The sequence below is a fragment of the Ornithorhynchus anatinus genome, chromosome 1 (assembly GCF_004115215.2).
Source record: "Ornithorhynchus anatinus isolate Pmale09 chromosome 1, mOrnAna1.pri.v4, whole genome shotgun sequence".
Classification (NCBI taxonomy): Eukaryota; Metazoa; Chordata; class Mammalia; order Monotremata; family Ornithorhynchidae; genus Ornithorhynchus; species Ornithorhynchus anatinus.
In genome coordinates this window covers 105,781,016-105,803,840 of record NC_041728.1, presented here as the reverse complement: position 1 = coordinate 105,803,840, position 22,825 = coordinate 105,781,016, and the positions used below count along the sequence as shown (strand labels likewise).

At 44.1% G+C, this 22,825-nt stretch overlaps 1 non-coding gene across 1 annotated transcript; it reads right to left on the bottom strand.

Moving 5' to 3' along the window:
• Positions 1-20,445: 20,445 nt before the first annotated feature.
• On the bottom strand, positions 20,446-20,583 carry LOC114816556. Its single transcript, XR_003764345.1, has one exon. It is a non-coding gene; the product is annotated as a small nucleolar RNA SNORA7 (small nucleolar RNA).
• Between the last annotated feature and the right edge of the window lie 2,242 nt (positions 20,584-22,825).

Sequence of the window (22,825 nt, the reverse complement as noted above, 5' to 3'; positions counted from 1 at the left end):
GAGGCAGGATTAGAACTCAGGTCTTCTGACTCCCAGGCCCGTGCTGTTTCCTCTAGGTCATACTGCTTCTTCACGCTGCATTCAACCCACATATTCAGTCTGTCACCAAATCATTCAGTCGTAATTATTGAGTACTTACTGTGTGCAGAACACTGTACTAAGCGCTTGGGAAGGACAATTCAGCAACAAAGAAAGAGAATCCATGCCCACAATGGGTTCTACCTTCCCAATATTTTAGAATTCACCCCTTCCTCTCTGTTTAAACTGCTACCACACTGGTTCAAGGACTTCCCATTTTCTGCCTTTACTACTGTGTCAACCTCCTCATACTAAGCTCTAGGATAGATTTAAGATAATCAGGTGGGACACTGTCCCTAAATTCTTTGGGATTCACATTCTAAGTAGAATTTAATTCCCATTTTACAGAGGAGGAAACTGAAGCACAGAGAAGATAAGTGACTTGCCTAAGGTCACACAGAAGACAGGTGGCAAAGGTGGGATTAGAACCCTGGTCCTCTGACTCCCAAGCCCATGCTCTTTCTACTAGGCCACAAGACTATCAACCAATTAGGAAACTTCTGAGGGTTCAATCTCACAAGAAACAGGTAGCTTTTATTCCCTCAGCAGAATGGAGTGTGTTTGATTATGAAGAAGGCAATAAAGGGAACTAATGGGAAATTCCGCCGGTATTTGCTTGAGAGTAAGGCTGCTTGTGTTGATACTATGGGGAAACATCTTGGTTCTGAATTCACTTCTTCAGCTGCTCGTTACTCTGATCCTGTGTTGACCTGACTAGTGTGTTTCAGTCAATCTTTTCCAAATGTTCGAGATTCAGGAGCATACATTCAAAACACACAAGGCAAATTCTGGATGAAATAGCATCTGTTTCGCAAAACTAAAAATGTTTTGGCCTTTTAAAATCTTCAAAAGCTCGCTCGACAGCAAGTTTTCAACACAGCTGTTATTAAGAAAAATGTGAAAATAGAGCTTCAGAGCTCACAGAACATTGCTTATTCAGGAGCATAAACCAAAGACAGTATAATCATTAAGGGTATGGCAGTTATTGTTAGCAACTGAGAAAATCAACACTAAATCAACAAGAATCTTTGTTTGTACTGACATTTCAAACATACTGGAACAGACTCCCTAAATTATATTTACTCTCTGCTTGTGAAAATTGGGAAATGTATTCCCCTACAGCCAATCTGTTGACTGGGTTATAGATATGTAGAATAGATGTGCTAATTAGAAAAGTTCATTCCATAATGTGCATGCAAGAGTAAGCGATCATAAGTGTGAATCACCTCTTGTATCTCGGGACTTGAGAACAAGTGAGAAGTGGTCTCTCAGTCTGGTCTCCTGGAGGGAACCATGCTGCAAAGAGGGTGAGGGATGTTTGATGGAATAATTAAAATGAGTGTTTTCCCATTAATTTGGTGTTTCCAAAAGGGAACTGGAATTTGTACCCCTCCACAACCTACTGTAAGGCTGCAGTGAGGCTTTGAGTATATAAGTAAACTAGCAAATATTTTCTAAGAAAGAACAGGAGGTTTACATTCCATAAAATTTGAATTTTATCAAGAAACATTTCCAAATTCCCACCTCTGAAAATCCCACTTGATGGAGGACATTTTCCCTAATCTATTACCATCACCCCAACTAATCAATCAATCACATTGATTGAATACTGAATACTGAATTCTGCCCTTGAATTGAATTGAATTCAAATATATTGAATACTGCCCTTTCCTCTGCATCCAAACTGCTACCTAGCTGATCCTTACCACACTTATCACTTCCAGTCTTTACTGCACCATTCTCCTCGCTGACCTAACTGCATCCTATCTCTTCCTTTCTACAGTCCATACTTCACTCTGCTGCCTGTATCATTTTTCTGAAAAAAATGTTCACAGTGCCCCACTCTTCAAAAACCTCCAGTGGTTGCCCATCCACCTCTGCAAAACAAAGGAGAACAGAAACTCCTTATCACCAGTTATGTGGCATTCATAGAGAAGCAGTATGGCTCAGTGGAAAGAGCCCGGGCTTGGGAGTCAGAGACCGTGGGTTCGAATCCCGGCTCTGCCACTTGTCAGCTGTGTGACTGTGGGCAAGTCACTTAACTTCTCTGTGCCTCAGTTACCTCATCTGTAAAATGGGGATTAGGACTGTGAGCCTCACGTGGGACAACCTGATTACCCTGTATCTATCCCAGCGCTTAGAACAGTGCTCTGCACATAGTAAACGCTTAACAAGTACCAACATTATTATTTTTATTATTATTATTTAGCTCTCTCCCTCCTATCTTCCCTTTCTGATTTCCTACTACAATCCAATCTGCACATTCCACTCCTCTAATGCCACTGTACCTCGATCTCCCTCGGTACCCCACTAACCCCCTTGCTCAGATTCTTTCTCTGGCTTGGAGTTCCCTCCCTGTTCATATCTGACAGACTACCACTCTCCCCACCTTCAAAACTCTGAAAATTACATCTCCTCCAAGAGGCCTTCCCTGACTAAACCCTTATTCTCTCTATCTGCCCTCCCCATTGCATCTACTGTATACTTGACTGTACATCCTTTAGTACTTCAGTACTCACCCCAGCCCTAGAGTGCTTATGTAAATATCCTTATATTCTACCATTTCCCCATCTGTAATTTATTTCAATATCTGTCTCCCCCTGTAAGCTCCTGTAGGCAGTGATCATGTTTACCAACTCTTTTGTATGGAACTTAACAAAGTGCTTAGTACAGTGCTCTGCACATAGTAAGTGTTCAAAACATACCATTCATTGACTGATTGATTGATGCTGTGTGCAGAAAACTATAGTAAGCATATGGGGAAGTTGCAGGGTATATTTATTCATTCATTCAATTCATTCAATCATATTTATTGAGCACTTATTGTGTGCAGAGCACTGTATATAATCCCTGCTCACAAGGAGGTTGTCATCTCATGGGGGAGACAGAGACAGTGTGGCCTAATGGAAAGACCAGAGGCCTGAAGGTTAGAGGACCTAGGTTCTATTCCTGGCTCCACTACTTGCCTGCTGTGTGACCTAAGGCAAGTCACTCAGCTATCTGGTTCTCAGTTTCCTCTCAGGAAAATGGGGATTCAATACCTGTTCTCTCTCCTTCTTTGACTGTGAGCCCCATATGGGAAGGGAATGTGTCTAACCTGCTTATCTTGTAACAACTCCAGAGCTTAATATAGTGCTTGGCACGTAATAAGTACCACTACAATTAATTATAATAATAATAATGTTGGTATTTGTTAAGCGCTTACTATGTGCAGAGCACTGTTCTAAGCGCTGGGGTAGATAAAGGGTCATCAGGTTGTCCCATGTGAGGGTCACAATTAATCCCCATTTTACAGATGAGGTAACTAAGGCACAGAGAAGTGAAGTGATTTGCCCACAGTCACACAGCTGACAAAGGGCAGAGCCGGGATTAGAACCCAATTATTACTAAATTATGGTTTGAAGGAAGAGTGCTTAGATAGTAGCAGCGTAGTAAAACAATATATGGAGTGTTGAGGTAGTGCAGTGGTGCTAAGATGATCACTGGAAGGATGGAAACCTGGGTAGAAGAGAATAAGGTGAGCCCATCTTTGGGCAGGGATTGTTTCTATCTGTTGCCAAATTGTACATCCCAAGTGCTTAGTACAGTGCTCTGTACATAGTAAGCACTCTATAAATACTATTGAATGAAAAGGGAAAGCTTTCTGGAAGAGATGGAATTTCAAAAGGGCTGTGAAAATAGGAACAATTGAGGTCTCTGATCATTTAATTAATTTGAAAATAGAAATTTGAGCTGTAATGTGCCAAAGCCGAATAAGCTCTTGCTATGCTGCCATTTGGGGGAGGTGGGGTTGTTTTTGGAGACTATATCTACCATGTTCTCCTGTTGAAGCATTCATTCATTCAATAGTATTTATTGAGCGCTTACTATGTGCAGAGCACTGTATGAAGTGCTTGGAAAGTACATTTCGGCAACAGATAGAGACAATCCCTGCACATTGATGGGTTTACAGTCTAGTCTGGGGAGACAGACGCACAAAAACAAGACAACTTAATCACGATAAATAGAATCAAGGGGATGTACACATGATTAACAAAATAAATAGGGTAATAAAAATATATATGAATGAGCACAGTGCTGAGGGGAGGGGAAGAGAGAGAGGGAGGAGCAGAGGGAAGGAGGGGAAACGGGGCTTAGCTGAGGGGAGGTGAAGGGGAGGCAGAGAGGGAGCAGAGGGAGCAGAGGGAAAAGGGGAAGCTCAGTCTGGGAAGGCCTCTTGGAGGAGGTGAGCTCTCAGTAGGACTTTCAAGAGGGGAAGAGAGTTAGTTTGGTGGAGGTGAGGAGGGAGGACATTCCAGGACAGCGGGAGGATGTGGGCCAGGGGTCGATGGCGGGATAGGCGAGAACGGGGGACGGTGAGGAGGTGAGCGACAGAGGAGCAGAGCGTGTGGGGTGGGCAGTAGAAAGAGAGAAGGGAGGAGAGGTAGGAAGGGGCAAGGTTATGGAGAGCCTTGAAGTCCAGAGTGAGAAGTTTTGTTTCGTGCGGAGGTTGATAGACAACCACTGGAGGTGTTTCAGAAGGGGAGTGACATGCCCAGAGCGTTTCTGCAGGAAGATGATCAGGGCAGTGGAATGAAGAATAGACTGGAGCAGGGAGAGACAGGAGGAAGGGACATCAGAGAGAAGGCTGACACAATAATCAGCCGGGATATAATGAGAGCCTGTACCAGTAAGATAGCCGTTTGGATGGAGAGGAAAGGGTGGATCTTGGTGATATTGTAAAGGTGAGACCGGCAGGCATTGATGACGGATTGGATGTGTGGGGTGAATGAGAGAGCTGAGTCAAGAATGACACCAAGGTTGCGGCCTTGAGAGACGGGAAGGATGGTCGTACCATCCACAGTGACAGGGAAGTCAGGAAAAGGACAGGGCTTGGGAGGGAAGATGAGGAGCTCAGTTTTGGACATGTTGAGTTTTAGGCGGTGGGCAGACATCCAGGTGGAGACTTCCTGGAGGCAGGAGGAGATGCGAGCCTGAAGGAAGGGGAGGAGATGTAGATTTGGGTGTCATCTGCATAGAGATGATAGTTGAAGCTGTGGGAGCGAATAAGTTCACCAAGGGAGTGAGTGTAGATGGAGAACAGAAGAAGGCCAAGAAATGATCCTTGAGGAACCCCTACAGATAGAGGATGGGAGGGGGAGGAGGGGCCTGTGAAGTAGACCGAGAGTGAACGGCCAGAAAGATAAGAGGAGAACCAGGAGAGGATGGAGTCCGTGAAGCCAAGGTGACATAAGGTGTGGAGGAGAAGGGGATGGTTGACAGTGGCAATGACAGCTGAGAGGTCGAGGAGGATTAGGATAGAGTAGGAGCCATTGGATTTGGCAAAAAGGAGGTCATGGGTGACCTTTGAGAGAGCAGTATCTTTAGAGTGGAGTGTATGGAAGCCAGATTGGAGGGGGTCCAGGAGAGAGTTGGAATTAAGGAATTCTAGGCAGCAAGTGTAGATGACTTGTTCTAGGAGTTTGGAAAGGAAGGGTAGGGGGGAGATAGGGCGATATCTGGAAGGGGAAGTGGGGTCGAGAGAGAGTTTTTTTAGGATGGGGGAGACATGGGCATGTTTGAAGGCAGAGGGGAAAAAACCATTGAAGAGTGAGCGGTTAAAGATAAAAGTTAAGGAGGGGAGGAGGGAAGGGCCGATGGTTTTTATAAAGTGAGCGGGAGTGGGATCCGAAGCACAGGTGGAGGGGTTGGCACTTGTGAGGAGGGAGGAGATCTCTTCTGAGGATACTGCATGGAAAGATAGAAAAGTAGGGGAGAGGGTTCGGGGGGGAGGCAGAAGGGGGAGGGATGACTCTGGGGACCTCAGACCTGATTGTGTTATTTTCGTGATGAAGTAGGTGGCCAGATTGTTGGGGGTGGAGGATGGGGGATGGGGGATGGGGAGGAACAGAGGGCCTGAGGAGAGAATTGGCATTTGGAGATTTTTAGAGCCGTCCTCCTTCCCCCTCCTCCAAAACCTTTCCCACCTTGCTAGCCTGTGATGGGAGAAACTGAACAGGTCATACTCTGGGGCATAGAGAAGTGAAGTGACTCGACAAAGGTCACCCAGCAGGCACATGATGGAATCAGGATTAGAACCCAGGTCATTCTGACACCCAGGTCAGTGAGAAGTACCATGGTGTAGTAGATAGAACCTGGACCTGGGAGTCAGAAGGTCACGAGTTCTAATCCTGGTTCCACAACTTATCGGCTGAATGACCTTGGACTAGTCACATCACTTCTCTGGGCCTCAGGTATCTCATCTGTAAAAAATGGAGATTGAGAGTGTGAGCCCCATGTGGGTCAGGGACTCTGTCCTACCTGATTACCTTGTATTTACCCCAGTGCTTAAAACAGTGCTTGGCACATAGTAAATGCTTAACAAGTATCATAATTTTTCATTCATTCAATAGTATTTATTGAGCTCTTACTGTGTGCAGAGCACTGTACTAAGTGCTTGGAACGTGCAATTCAGCAACAGATAAAGGCAGTCCCTGCCCAGTGACGGGCTCACAGTCTAAACAGGGGAGACAGCAAAGCAAAACAGAACAAAACAAAACAAGACGTCATCAAGATAAATAGAATCATGTAGATATACACCTCATTAACAAAATAAATAGGGTAATAAATAAAATATACAAATAAGCACAGTGCTGAGAGGAGGGGAAGGGGGGAAGAGCAGAGGGCGGGGGGGGGAGGGGAGGGGAGGGGAGGAGGAGCAGAGGGAAAGGGGGAGGTACCATAATTCTTATTAGGCCATGCTTTTTCTCCGCCACCACACTCTCCCCGCCTTCAAATCACATCTCCTCTTACCTCACTGGTGAAAAGTAGGACCACTTTTCATGCACACATATTCTCTCTCTCTCATACACACACACAAGTTTTCAGTCAGTGCTTATTCTTCCCAGGGAAAACATTGGTGGATTCTAGGCAAACTTATAAAACTACTACAAAATATGGAAAACATTCAAGCTAAACCAGCACAGCATCACTTTCAGAGGCAGTGCCCTAGGGGGTTGATTTTCTTGATGCTCGCACAGCTCCCATTAGTACTAATGGGAGGTAGTCCATATGGAGAGAACAGATTTCCTTACATGTGCCCAGACAAGAGGGAGGTACCACTTGAACAGTAGTAGAAATCATCTGAGACTGAGCCGACTATTATTTCAATTGAAAATTTGATAAGGTCAGAACTACAAGTGGAGGATGTAGAATTTGAGAGGGGACAGGAAATCTCCTCTTGAGAAACTGCTGGGATGATTGGGAGTGTTGAAGAGGTGGGAGGAGAGTGGGACTGGAGAGATTTAGAGGATATTTTTGGTTGACCATGCCTGCTGGTTTCAGGTTTATAGATGAAATAAGTGGCAAGGGTAAGATATTGGGGTGTGGGAGGGTGGGGAGTTAAAAGTCTGAATCTTCTCTGTCTTTACTGATTCCCATGCCCATTGCCCATGCCAAGCTGTTCAGACTTTTAATTCCTTCCTCAATCCCTTTGCCTACAAAATGTCTATAAAAATCAGAAAACTAAAAAGAAATCAGCAAAGAAACATTGAGTATCCCAGCAACTAAAGACATGCCTCAGATGAAACATCAAAAGGTTTGATTGGTCAAATGAGTTATTTGGCTAGTTGCTCAACCAGAGGCTTCTTTCCATAGTCAATAAGAACTGCTTAATATAGAGCTTAGCACTTAGTAAGCAGTTAACAAATACAGTAAAATTTATTATTATTAAAGACATGTAGTGTAAAAGGTGGCTGAGAGGTCAGAGAGAATTAAGATGAAGTACCTCACAAGGGAGGCTTCTTCTCCTCCATAGCAGGGCTTAGTGGAAAGAGCATGGGCTTGGGAGTCAGAGGTCATGGGTTCTAATTCCGGCTCCGCCACTTATCAGCTGTGTGACTTTGGGCAAGTTACCTTACTTCTCTGGGCCTCAGTTACCTCATCTGTGAAAATGGGGATTAAGACTGTGAGCCCCAAGTGAGACAACCTCATTACCTTGCATCTACTCCAGCGCTTAGAAGAGTGCTTGGCACATAGTAAGCACTTAACAAATACCATCATTACTATTATTATTACTAAGAGGAAAGTGCCAGGGAAAAAATTCAGTTACTCAGCTACTTGAGGGCAGGGGTCCTATTTACCAACAGTATTGTACTCTCCCAAATGCTTAGTACTGTGCTCATAACACAGTAAGTGCTCAATAAATATCACTGATTGACTGAATAATTTCCAATAATAATATAATGGTTATGTGCTTACTGTATACCAGGCACTGTACTAAACGCTGGGGTGGTTACAGTGGGTCTCACAATATCAATCCCCATTTTACAGATGAGATAGCTGAGGCACAGTGAAGTGAAGTTCATTCAATAGTATTTATTGAGCGCTTACTATGTGCAGAGCACTGTACTAAGCGCTTGGAATGAACAAGTCGGCAACAGGTAGAGACAGTCCCTGCCGTTTGATGGGCTTACAGTCTAATCGGGGGAGATAGACAGACATGACTTGCCCAAGGTCACACAGCAGACAAGTGGTGGAGCTGGGATTAGAACCCATGGCCGTTTGATTCCCAAGCCCCTGCTCTATCCACTATTCCATGCTGCTAAGGATAAGGGGACATCCATCTGGGCTTGAGGTGGTAAATTAAATTCGTTCACTGAACAGGAGGAAAATATTGAGGAGGTCAAAAGTTTCAAGAAGGGGTAAATAGGTTTGTGGATCATTAGCCCATAGAAGGAATGTTAAGATGTAGGGTGGTCCATCCCTCGTCATGAGATTGAAGAGGGCAGCCATTCCACATTTTCTCCAAGCGTTTTGGTGCCCTATCAATGACAAAAGTAGAGTAGCTGGACTCCAGTACCGGTATTGCTTAGAGGGTTATGTTCATAGTAGGGTTCATTTGGGTGCGGAAGGAGGAGAATTATAGGATATCGTTCCTATGGGGTTACAGTGTCTCCAGCTGGTACCCACCGTTTATCTGATTTCCTGATGAAGCAGGATAAGTAGTTTTCAACAACTGATGATTTATGATAATTGTGCATGATGATAATTTATAACTGCAGTAAAAAACCCTCTGCTTTTAAGTTGTCAAATATGCAAAAATAACTAGCATAATGCCAGATAAAATCAATACCAACCACTCAGATGGCCGGATGGATAATAATAAGTTGTTTTCTGAGAAATCAAAGGACCTGTTAAAATGGGGATGTTTTTATTCTTTTATTCCTGGTCTTGCTCCTACTGCTTCCTCTCGACTTCATCTGGAATTGCCCTGACACTGAGAAGGTGCCGGCAGAACAGGGCTTGGATCGAAGAATGGGAAGTCCTCCTCATTCAATGGCCTAGTCAGCATCCACCAGATTTCACTGGTCTAGGAATTTCCTAATTAACAGACATGAGCCCTTTCCTCTGGTCATGTCACCCCTCTCCTCAAATATCTCCAGTAGTTGCCTATCAACCTTCGCAGCAAGCAAAAACTTCTCACTAATGACTTCAACGCTCTCCATCACCTTGCCTCCTCCTATCTCACCTCCCTTCTCTCCTTCTACAGCCCAGCCTACACACTTGACTTCTCTGACACTGCTAACCTCCTCACTGTGCCTCATTCTCTCCTGTCCCGCTGTCGACCCCTGGCCCATGTCCTACCTCTGTCCTGGAATGCCCTCCCTCCTCACATCTGCCAAACTAATTCTCTTCCCCTCTTCAAAGCCCTACGGAGAGCTCATCTCCTCCAGGTGGCCTTCCCAGACTGAACCCCCTTTTCCTCTGCTCCTTCTCCCCTCCCCATCGCCCCTACTCCCTCCCTCTGCCCTACCCCCTTCCCTGCCCCACAGCACCTGTGTATATTTGTACATATTTATTATTCTATTTATTTTATTAATGATGTGTGTATATATATCAACAGAAAAGCAGCGTGGCTCAGTGGAAAGAGCCCGGACTTGGAAGTCAGAGGTCATGGGTTCAAATCCCGGCTCTGCCACGTGTCAGCTATGTGACTGTGGGCAAGTCACTTAACTTCTCTGGGCCTCAGTTGCCTCATCTATAAATGGGGATTAAGACTGTGAGCCTCAAGTGGGACAACCTGATTACCCTGTATCTACCCCAGTGCTTAGAACAGTGCTCTGCACATAGTAAGCTCTTAACAAATACCAACATTATTATTATTATTAGATCTATAATTCCATTTATCTATTTTGATCCTATTGATGCCTGTCTACATGTTTTGTTTTGTTGTCTGTCTCCCGCTTCTAGACTGTGAGCCCGTTGTTGGGTAGGGATTGTCTCTGGCTGTTGCTGAATTGTACTTTCCAAGTGCTTGGTATAGTGCTTTACACACAGTAAGCGCTCAATAAATACAATGGAACAATTGAATGGTTAGCCACATCCTTCCAACTTGCACAGATACATACATCACCTAAATCCTGTCCTCTCCCCTCTCCATCGTCACCCTTGAGTCCCCACACTCACCCCTTAAACTTGCCCCAGGCTCAGTGGCTCCCTCTGTGCTCCCTTAATCTTTTCTACATCTGGGACATCTCTGCTCCAGCTCCTCACATCTGGTTCCTTTCATAGCTGGAAGTTCCCCTGCGAAGTCAGGGAACCAGGGGTGAGAAGCAGTGTGGCTTAGTGGAAAGGGCACGGGCTTGGGAGTCAGAGCGCATAGGTTCTAATCCCAGCTCCTCCACTTTCCTTTTGTGTGACCTTGGGCAAGCCACTTGCCTCACAATCTCAATACCCATTTTCCAGATGAGGTAACCCAGATAAGTGAAGTGACTTGCCCAAGGTCACAGCAAAGTGGCTGAATGAATGAAGGGAGAACAGGCATGGAATCCCCACTTTAATAATAATAATAATTATGGTATTTGTTAAGCGCTTACTATGTGCTGAGCACTATTCTAAGCGCTGGGGGAGATACAGGGTAATCAGATTGTCCCACGTGGGGCTCACTTTTTTTTTAATCCCCATTTTTACAGATGAGGTCACCGAGGCACAGATAAGTGACTTGCCCAAGGTCACACAGCAGACTAGTGGCAAAGCCGGGATTAGAACCCACGACCTCTGACTCCCAAGCCCGGGCTCTTTCCACTGAGCCACACTGCTTTGCAGATGAGGAAACTGAGGCCTCAAGAAGTTAAGTGACTTGAATAAGGTTAGACAACAGGCAAATGGCAAAGCTGGGATTAAAACCCAAGCCCTATGCCTCGCAGACCAGTGGTCTTTCCACTAGGCCACACTACTTTCTAAGGTCATCAATGGTCTCTTAGCGCTTAGAACAGTGCTTGGTACATAGTAAGTGCTTAACAAACACCATCATTATTATTATTGCTATTTATAGACAAATCCAAAGACCTATTTTCTGTCCTTGTCCTTCTAAACCTCTCAACTGTTTTTGACAACGTGGATGTAAAAACACTAACAAACCTTTGTTTTCCTGACACAAGCAAGTAATCAATGATATTTATTGAGGTTTTACAGTGTGCGGATTCTCCTTTTATCCCTCTGACTGCGCCTCCTTTATTTGCTGGATCCTCATCTCATCCTCTCATTCTGGCTTATCGACAAGGCTCTGTTCTGGATCTCCTGTTCTTTTGATCCAAACTCACTTACTTGAACAGCTCATCTCCTCATATGGTTTCAACTCATCTCTGCAAATATCTCCCAAATCTTCTCTTGGCTTGACCGCTACTCTACTCTGCAATTTCACATCTCTTCCTGACTCCAGGATATCTTCCCTTGGATGGCCTCCCAGCACCTCAAACTCAATATCTACAACCCAAACGATTAATCTTTCCTTCTCATCCCACTTCTTCCCTTAATTTTCCCATCTCTAGCAATAGCACCACCAACCTCCTGTCCTAGAAGCCTGCAACCCCAGTCTCAATCTTGGCTCCTTGCCATCTTTCAGCTCTCACATTTATTCAGTCTATTGCTAAATTCCTGATCTGACCCTCCCTCTGGCTCTTCTGTCACCCCCTCAGTTGGCGGCTTAGAAAAGCAGTTGATTGGTCCCATACACCACTCAGGTCGGTTCACCCAAAATGTGATGACCTAGTAGATTGCTGTGTTTAGGTCTGGGTGAATTATTTAAAAGATAGGAAAAATATTCTTGAGGTCCTTTAGAAGAGTCCGGTGTTTGACTTTCTCCAAACCTCTGTGGGGAGGTGGCCAGGACAACCAATTGGAACCTGCAGCTGGTCAAACACAGTGTCTGCACAGCCATCTATGAACTGAGCCCAGAGCTGATTAAAACCAGAGCCATTCCTTCCCACAATCCCATGAGGTTTCAGTGCGGCCTCAGGGAAAAGCTAAATCTCCTGATTCTTTAAATCTTTACGCAAATAGGAGTCGACCTCTGAAACACTCCGGTAGGGTTCACTCCGAAGGCTATCATTAAAGAGCTAGTTATCTGATTAATGAATGCCAGAAATGCTTTCAGGCTTGGGTTACTCATCAGAGGGCAAATAAATGAGAGAACTGGAAATTTATAATCGGAAGTGAAGCGAAGCCATGGTATAATAATAAGATTGTTGATTTTACTCAGATAGTCTTAAGGTTAAACCACGTTCATCTCTATGACAGAGACCGGTTGGTAATTATCCAAAAAAAGCACAGTGCAGGAAGTAAAAGGCAAAATAATTAGCATATTTACCTGCCCCCTTGAACCTTTATCATTCCAAAGCAGGATTTTTAAACCCCAGAAGTCTCATGGATATTTTAAAATAATTTTTTAAATCCTTCTCGGGGCTTAGGCTTGATTCTTCATTTTCTACTGCCTGGTTTTATCAGTGCCTTGGAATCTAAGTCTCCCCTGAAGTGTGTTTTATGAAGAAAGAATTCTTCTTAAAAACTTATCACCAGGAAAGTTTGCCAAAATAAGATGAGTGACAAAATGGGTTTGGATTTGTTATAGTGGGACTAGGGTCCCACCGCAACAGATGAAGTGAGGTGGAAGATTGAGAGGGTTATTGAGTAGCTGAGGCAAAAGCTTCAGAAAACTGTCCCTGTTATTTTACTTTTGCTCTGGAAATCTGGCCCCACGGGGTTGGATTTTATGCCCATACAATATTTTTATTATTATTTCCAAGTCAACTGGACCAAAGGAAAGGGTTTAGGGAACTGATGCCTAAAATTGCCTGAGAATTGAGAAAGATATTTATGTTTAGACAGTGTGACCCTGATCAATACAGAAACCTGTCAATTAGCTACACTAGTGGAGACAAGCATGATCGCAGATAATCCATATCTGTGGATAATCTAAGTGGTCTCTAATTTATTTTTCCCTCTGGAACTCTAGTTTGAGATCCAACCCCTAATTCCAATAAATGTTCACATTTTTTTACCATTCAGTCTGTATAATTTTTAAAGATCCTTCTTTTCACAAAAGGAAAGACTGTTCATTTATTTTAGCATTAATAATAGCGGTATTTGCTTGGTACAGCCAAGCACTGTACTAAACACTGGGGTAGCTACAAGATCATCAGGTCCCACAAAGGGCTCAAAATCTAGGTAGGAGGAAGCACAGGTATTGAATCCCCATTTTACAGATGAGGGAACTGAAGGAGGGAGAAGTGAAGTGACTTGCTCAAGGTCACAGAGTAAGCAAGTGGCGGAGCTGGGATTGGAACCCAGGTCCTCTGAATCACAGGCATGTGCTCTTTCCACTAGGCCATGCTGTGTATGTGATGGGGAGGAGGAGGAGGAGGAGCTCGCCAACTAGTCTCAGATTGAATATTCACAGAGTACACCCACTCCATCCACGATTCTCGCTCAAAAAGTGTAGCAACTGCCAAGGCAGCAAAGCAGAGACATTTTATTAATAAATAGTGGCACACCAGGGGAATCTAAAATAATCAAATTCCTGCCAGGATTTGGGCCTGATTTGACTGATTACCTCTCACTTGAAAATGCTCTTAATAATTATGGTACTTGTTAAGCACCAAACACTTTTCTAAGTGCTGGGGTAGATACACTTTAATCAGGTTAGACACAGTCCCTAACCCACTTGAGGTTCACAGCCTAAGTAGGAGGGAGTAGGATTTAATCCCCATTTTACAAATGAGGTAACTGAGGCACAGTCATTTGGCTTCTTCGGCCTCAGTTACCTAATCTGTGAAATAGGGATTAAGAATGTGAGCCCCATGTGGGACAGGGACTTTGTCCAACCTGATTAACTTGTATCTACCCTAGTGCTTAGTACAGTGCCTGGAACAAAGTAAGAGCTTAATAAATACCATTTTTTTAAAAATGACTTGCTCAAGGACACACAGCAGACACATGGTAGAGCAAGGATTAGAACCCAAGTCCTTCGGACTCCCAGACCTATGCTCTTTTCATAAGTCCGCAGTGCTTCACTACCCTTTATTATTTCACTACCCTTGAGGCAGTAAAGATCACCAGATGATTTGAAGATAAATAATTCAGTTTCATAGGTTTTTGAGTGGGAGGGAATCATCCAGCAGAATACTATTCAAAAACACTGGGTTTCCTACTTTCAGTCAATCAGTTCCTCTATTTAATCAATAATTAACTAATCAATCAACCAGTCATTGGTATGTATTGAACACTCACTATATGCAGTGCACCATACTAAACAGTCAAGAGAGTACAGGGCATTTGTTAGAGTCTAATCCCAGCTCTGCCACTTGTCTGATGGGTGACCTTGGGCAAGTCACTTCACTTCTCTGTGCCTCAGTTCCCTCACCTGTGAAATGGGGATGAAGGTTGTGAGACCCATGTGAGGCAGGGACTGTTTCTGACCCAATTATCTTGTATCTACCCCAGTGTAATGCCTGACCAATAGTTAGCGTTTAACAAATGCCAATGAATCAGTCAATCAATTAATCGATCTCTGGCCTCAAGGAGCTACCCTGTGGATGGATTTTAACATTTTTTAGTGTGCGGTCAGAATGTGGGAGCTGTTCTCTTTTCTCAGGTGGAATCGATGAACTTGGGAGCACTAGGGCAAGAGTTTCTCTTTGAATTACTCTCTGGCATTGACGTTGAGGGGAAAAGTGGTGCCAGGATCGATCTGCTTAGCTGTGCCAAATTGGGTAAGATTTGTCCTTTGACTTGTCAAAGAATGGCTTTCTGGGGGATGTGGTGTGTGGGGAGCTGGGAAGAAGGGAGACAGTCACCAATCTGTGCTGGGAAACTAATTCAGCAGCCTCTGTTTGAGAAACTTGTGGAATCTCAGTTCTAGAAAAATTTCTCCAAAATTTTGATCGGGTCCAAGACTGAGGAATACTTGGTATTCCAGAGCTTAGTACGGTGCTCTGCATGTGGTATAAGTGCTCCATAAATAACATTAATCGATTGATCAGTTGCCATCAAATCCTTACTATCGACTGGATTGATTGAGCACCTACGATGGGTAGACTGTTGTACTGAGCGCTACTGTGAGAAACCTACTGTATCGGGTACTTTCTGTGTGGCAGCACTGAACTGGGTGCTTATTGTTTGAGGAGCCTACAGAGGGAGCAGCAGTTGGAGCGAACTGTTAGGTTATAACTGCAGTATAGCTACATAATGATAATAATAATAATAATGGTATTTGTTAAGCACTTATTACATTCCAGGTAGTTTACTAAGTGTTGGGGTGGAAACAAGCAAATCGGGTTGGACACAGACCCCATCCCACATGGGGCTGACAGTCTCAATCCCCATTTTGCAGATGAGATAACTGATGCACAGAGAAATGAAGTGACACACACCCGGGGTTAGAACCCCACAACCTTCTGACTCCAAGGCCTGTTCTCGATCCACTATGCCATGCTTCTTCTCCGTAATGATGGTATCTGTTAAGCACTTACTATGTGCTAAGCACTGTTCTCAGTGCTGAGTAAGATATAAGCTAATCAGGTTGGACACAGTTCCTCTCCCACATGGGGCTCATAGCATTAATCCCTACTTTACAGATGAACTAATTGAGGCACAGAGAAGTTAAGTGACTTGCCCAAGGTCACACAGCAGACAAGTGCCAGAGCTGGGATTAGAACCCAGGTCCTTTTGACTCCCAGACTCGTGTTCTAGTCACTAATCCACGCTGTTTCCCTGCTGCAGAGTTGGGTCCTTGCTTCTGCTTAGCAATCTTCACCCTTCTGAGCTGTGAATACGATTTCAATAAGATTGAAAATGGAAATAGATTTTTGAACCAGAATGTCATCCAATAGGAAGATTCCTGTCTTCCCAATCTTCCACCTCTCTCTCTCTCTCTCCGCCACCTCACACACACATTGCTCTTGCCCTTTCATATTTTTATCTCTGGGGGCCGGGATGGACAGCCTGGTGAGTTTTGTTTCCTGGATTCTATCTTCCTGTTGATTCTATCTTAAAGGAATACAGTTGCTGTCTCTACAAATGACCCAGAACCTTCAAATGGACTTGGGGCTATTTCCTAGCTTATCCTCTTAGCTGACCAGGGCTGGGAGCATCAGAGTAGTTTCTCATCCTCTGACATTTTATGGAAATTCACCATGACTGGGTGTCCATCAGGAGAGCTGGAAGATAGAGTAAATGAAAAGACTCTGAACATAAACTTCCTCCTGCTTAGCCATCCACGAAGGTCCAGACAAATATATACCCCAAGGGAATGGAGTTGATCAGGTACATTTTTTACATGAGGATATGAGCTAAGGGTTGGAGGTGAGGGTCACTTGGACAGGGGGCACAACTTGATTCTGCATGTACTCTGCTTACCACTGGGGAGTTCCCCTCAGCCAGTAGCAAGCTGTGGGGACAGGGCTGGGAAGGTAGCCAAACCTGAACTGGTTTTTGCCTGCAGATCTATGTTCTGTAACCAGGGCTCCTGGAGTGGCCACATGCTCATCTGTGCGACTCTTTGTCTGCAAATGTTGATTCTGCATTGAGCTTCTCAGGTGATAGCTCATAAGGAAAAGTCCTGTTTGTGGAACGAGCCTGGGGCAGACCGGGATCCCATGTGCTTCCCATGGTGCAGGGGAAGTCAGTGAAGATCCTAAGGGGGGTAACATAACATACCTCTTTGGGTTGTTCCTTACTCATCTCAAGGGCTTAATATGTGAGCCCCATGTGGGACATATGTGAGCCCCATGTGACAGGGATAGTGTCTGCCCCTATTTGCCAACATCCACCCCAGCACAGCGTGGCTCAGTGGAAAGAGCATGGGCTTTGGAGTCAGGGCTCATGAGTTCGAATCCCAGCTCTGCCACTTGTCGGCTGTGTGACTGTGGGCAAGTCACTTAACTTCTCTGTGCCTCAGTTCCCTCATCTGTAAAATGGGGATTAAGACTGTGAGCCCCACGTGGGACAACCTGATTCCCCTATGTCTACCCCAGCGCTTAGAACAGTGCTCGGCACATAGTAAGCGCTTAACAAATACCAACATTATTATTATTATTATTAAGCACTTAATTAATACCATTATTGTTAATGTTGTTAATAATAATAATAACAATTATTATTATTATATGGTATTTGTTTAACTCTTACTATGTGCCAGACATTGTACTAAGTACTGGGGTGGATAAGGGCAAATTGGGTTGGACACAGTCCCTGTCCCACATGGGGCTCACAGCTTCAATCCCCATTTTGCAGATGAGGTAATTGAAGCACAGAGAAGTGAAGTGACTTGCCCAAGGTCACATAGCTGGTCTTACATTCTATTGCTTTCTGATTCCCAGGGCCTTGATTTATCCACTACTCCATGCTGCCTTCTGTGTCAGGGTTGCCCAGCACACACCAGAGGGTTGCCCAGTGAGCCATCTGGCTAGCACCAGCCTCCAGCTGCAGCAGGAGCACTTGATGTCCATATCTGTAATTTACTTATATTAATGTCTGTCTCCCCCTCTAGAGTGTAAGATCCTTGTGTCCAGGGAGTGTGTCTGTTATATTGTTATATTGCACTCTCCCAAGCACTTAGTACAGTGTTCTGCATGCAGTAAGTGCTCAATAAATACACTTAGTACAGTGTCCTGCATGCGGTAAGTGCTCAATAAATACGATTGACTGACTGACTGACTTCCGTGCTAGGAGTCCTGACAGTTCTTACACCATAGAAGGTGACTTCTAACAATTTAAGGGTCACGTCTCCACCCCATGGTTCTTCCATATCACACCCCGCCCCACTCTGAGCTCTGCATGGCTGTTCTTGGAGTCCTCCCACCCTGACTCCCCTCACCTGTGCAAGGGAAACTAAGGTCTCTTACACAGAACTCTCTGGAGGACCAAAACCATTGCAACCAAATAGGAAGACATCCCCAGAAGAGGCATAGCTAGTACCTGTCTTTGTGAACTATCCTTGTCCCAACCAGTATTATATCAGTTGTATATCAATCAGTCAATCAGTGGTATTTATTGAGTACTTAGTGTGTGCAGAGCACTGTACTAAGAGCTTGGGAGAGTACAACAGAATAGAGTTATTAATAATAATAATAATAACAATAATAATTTTGGTATTTAAGTGCTTACTATGTGCTGAGCACTGTTCTAAGCGCTGGGGTAGATACAGGGGAATCAGGTTGTCCCACGTGGGGCTCACAGTCTTAATCCCCATTTTACAGATGAGGGAACTGAGGCACTGAGAAGTTAAGTGACTTGCCCAAGGTCACACAGCTGATAAGTGGTGGAGCCAGGATTAGAAACCATGACCTCTGTCTCCTAAGCCTGTGCTCTTTCCACTAAGCCACACTGCATTCCCTTCCCACAACAAGTTTACATCTGGACCATTTATATAAATTGAGCACCAGTTACGTAGTGTCCTAATATTTTATGGTACAGAGGCTAAGTCATTTTCGCTTGCTTTCTGATGCACATGCAACATAAATAACATAACTATATGTGTGTGAAGCAGCACAGCCTAGTGGATAGAGCACAGGCCTGGGAGTCAGAAGGCTATGGGTTCTAATCCTGACTCTGCCATGTGTCTGCTGTGTGACCCTGGACAAGTCACTTCACTTCTCTGAGGCTCAGTTATCTCATCTGTAAAAAGGGGATTGAGACTGTGAGCCCCACATGGGGGCCAGAGACCCTGTTCAACCCAATTTGCTTGTATCCACCCCAGTGCTTAGAACAGTGCCTGGCACATAGTAAGTGCTTAACAAATACCATAATTAGTCAACAAACGTGTGCATGCAAATTTTTCATATATCCATAAATCACTGTTCATCGTTTCTGAAGATCTTGCAAAGCAGAATGGCCTAATGGATAGAGCACAGGCCTGGGAGTCAGAAGATCCCAGGTTCTAATCCCAGCTCTGCCACTTGTGTGCTGTGAGACTGTGGGCAAGTCACTTCACTCTTCTGGGGATTAAGACCATTAGCCCTATGTGGGACAGTGACTGGATCCAACCTGATGAATATGTATCTACCCCAGTGCTTAGATCAGCACCTGGCATGTAATTAGCACTTAAATACCACAATTTTTATCACCATTATTATTATTGTCATTATGATTTTATTCATGTGCATGCAAGTGTAGCTGAAAAGTTTGATTTATGATTTATTTTACTAAAACAATCCACATCTCCCCACTCCTCCAGGAGTTCATTAATTCAGTTATATTTACTGAGCATTTACTGTGTGCAGAGCACTGTACTAAACGCTTGGGAGAGTACACTATAACAATAAACAGACACATTCCTTTTCCAAAGTGAGTTGGCCATCCAACACCACATCAAACAAAAAATTCTTACCATGGGCTTGTAAGTACTCAATCAGCTTGCTCCTGCCTGTCTGATCTCCCTGATTTCCTTCTACAAACCCAGCCTGCATGCTTTGCTCCTCCATCACCAACTTACTCATGATACCTTGATTTCATCTATCTTGCTGCTGACACTTTGCCCACATCCTCCTTCTGGCCTGGGATTCCCCCTTCATATTTGACAAGCCACCACTCTCCCCTCTTTCAAAGCTTTATTAAAATCACATCTCCAAGAGCCCTTCCCCTAAGGATCAGACTAAGCCTTTATTTCCCCTACTCCCTCTTCCTTCTGCATCTTCTATTCACTTGGATCTATACCTTTAGAGCACTTGATAATCACCCCTCCCCTCACCTCAGCCCCACAGTACCTATATACATAGCCATAAGTAATTTTAATGTCTGTCTTCCCTCTAGATATAAGATCCTTGTGGGCAGGGAATTTATTTACCAATTCAATAGTATTCTAATGTGTCTTATGCTGTCAAGTCATTTCTGACCCATAGCCCCACCAAGGACACATCTCTCCCAGAATGCCCTGATCTCCATCTGCATTCATTCTGGTAGTGTATCCAGATGGTAAACCACTTCCATATATTTACATTTCCTTTGTAAATATATGGAAGTGGTTTACCATTGCCACCTTCCATGCAGTAAACTTCAGTCTCCGCCCTGACTCACTCCCATGCTGCTGCAGCCCAGCATGAGTGAGTTTTGACTTGGAGCAGATTGCCTGCTACTTGCTAGCCACTGGCCAAGCTAGGAATGGAATGGATAGGCCTCTGCTTGAGTTTCCCTCCCGTAGCAGAGACTGGTAGAGTACTGAAAACTCTCCAGGTGCAACCCTGAGAGGGAGTATTCTAGTACAATAATACAATACCATTACCATAGTAATAGTAATTGGAAAATAGTATTCTACTCTCCCAGGCATTTAGTACAGTGCTCTACACACAGGAAGCATTCAATAAATACCATAGGTCTATTGATCGATTGATTGATAAGGAATACAGTCCTGGTTAAAAGTAAAAGGAGTTGGGATTGTTGAGGCAGGAAAAGAGAAGGCAGATCAGTGACTCAGAAATAATCTTCAAAGAGAGCAAAATTGGTTTTCAGCCTCACAGATACCCACTCCCTTCTACTTCAAACTTGGTCCCTTTATTCTCCATCCCTGTCCCCAGCCCCACAGCACAGCACAGCACTTGCCCCCTCCTACCTCACCTCCCTTCTCTCCTTTTACAGCCCAGCCCACACACTCCGCTCCTCTGCTGCTAACCTCCTCACTGGGCCTCATTCTCGCCTGTCCTGCCACTCATCTAGAATGCCCTCCCTCCTCACATCTGCAAAACTAGCTCACTTCCTCCCTTCAAAGCCCTACTGACACCTCACCTCCCCCAGAAGGACTTCCCAGCCTGAGCCCCCCTTTTCCTCTGGCCCTTCTCCCCTCCCCATTGCCCCTACTTCCTCCCTCTGCTCTACCCCCTTCCCCACCCCACAGCACTTGTACATTTGTACATTTTTATTATTTTATTTTATTAATGATGTGTATATATCTGTAATTCTATTTTTCTATTTTGATGCTGCTGATGCCTGTCTACTTGTTTTGTTTTGTTGTCTGTCTCCCCCTCTAGACTGTGAGCCTGTTGTTGGGCAGGGATTGAGTCTGTTACCAAATTGTACTTTCCAAGCTCTTGCTACAGTACTCTGCACAGAGTAAGTGCTCAATAAATATGATTGAATGAATGAATATTGTTGTTTGTACTCTCCCAAGCACTTAGTACAGTGCCCTGCACAGTAAGCCCTCAGTAAATATGATTGACTGATGGACTGAAGAGAAAATTGAAATCAAATCAGTGAGAGCTCTGCCCTACTTACATCAGGATAGGCCTTTTGATGGAAAGTGTGATTAAACATTCAATCAGGATACCAAAGCAGGCTAACATGGAGATTTTTGCAAATGATAGCAGCAACCATCTGTATTGAGTGGTTTAAGGATTCAACTGTCTGGCCTGGACTTGGACTGGTTGATACCTCTACCTTCCTCTAAGGTCTCAGATGATATGATTCATTTGGTGTATAATTATGCCAGCCAGCATTTCTGGAGAATCATCATTTCCGGAGCTATAAGCTACTTAAACATCTCTTGCTCTAGGATGAAACATGAAAAGCCGCATATTTTAGTGTCAGTTTTTTGAGTGTCATCACCACATCTGGATCTGATTTTCCACTGATATCAACATTTGGTCAAAGACATTTTGAGGTCAAAGAATGGCTACGTTTTTGGGTGCAACCTTTATCTTTATTCCTTTAGGAGTCCTGAGGGCCTGCCAGAGCAATTATTGTTCTTATTATTTATGTGGTGATAGAAATGGAACTTTCCAACAAATGTCAAAACAGTGAGCCAGAATCCTACAGTTAATCAGGAAAAGGATCAAAAGTAAGTCTGTCTTATACTAAAACAGGGAATTAAGATATTACTTAAGCTGCATCTACAAAGATAGGTAAATAATTCTTTTGTGACATTACTAATTAAAATAAAAGCTTAGTAATAATTTTTTTCCCCAAATATAGTCAAAGAGGCCAATACTCTTAGCTCAAGACCCACCAACTAGAATTATTAAAGTTCTCTAAGGGTTGCCAGAAAGCTGCTGTGGTGATCTGTGAGAACCGATAAAGCTTCAGAGATTGTAGAGAAATGTTGTGGCATAAGCCAGAAAACTGTAATACTCATTAAGTGTGGAAGGAGTTCTTGCCAAGATGAAAGATAACACAAATTCTCATCTCAGTCCTTCTTTTTATCCTCTTTAGTGTTGTCATAATCACAGTGATGCATCTGGCTCCTCAAGGGGAAAATGAACCTCTTCTGATCCTCTGCCATAACTAGGAGCCATCCCCTGACCTATAAAGGGATGAACTATGTATGTGCCATCATTTTTTATGGTATTTGTTGAGCACTTACTATATAATAATGTTGGTATTTGTTAAGCGCTTACTATGTGCAGAGCACTGTTCTAAGCGCTGGGGTAGATACAGGGTAATCAGGTTGTCCCACGTGAGGCTCACAGTTAATCCCCATTTTACAGATGAGGTAACTGAGGCC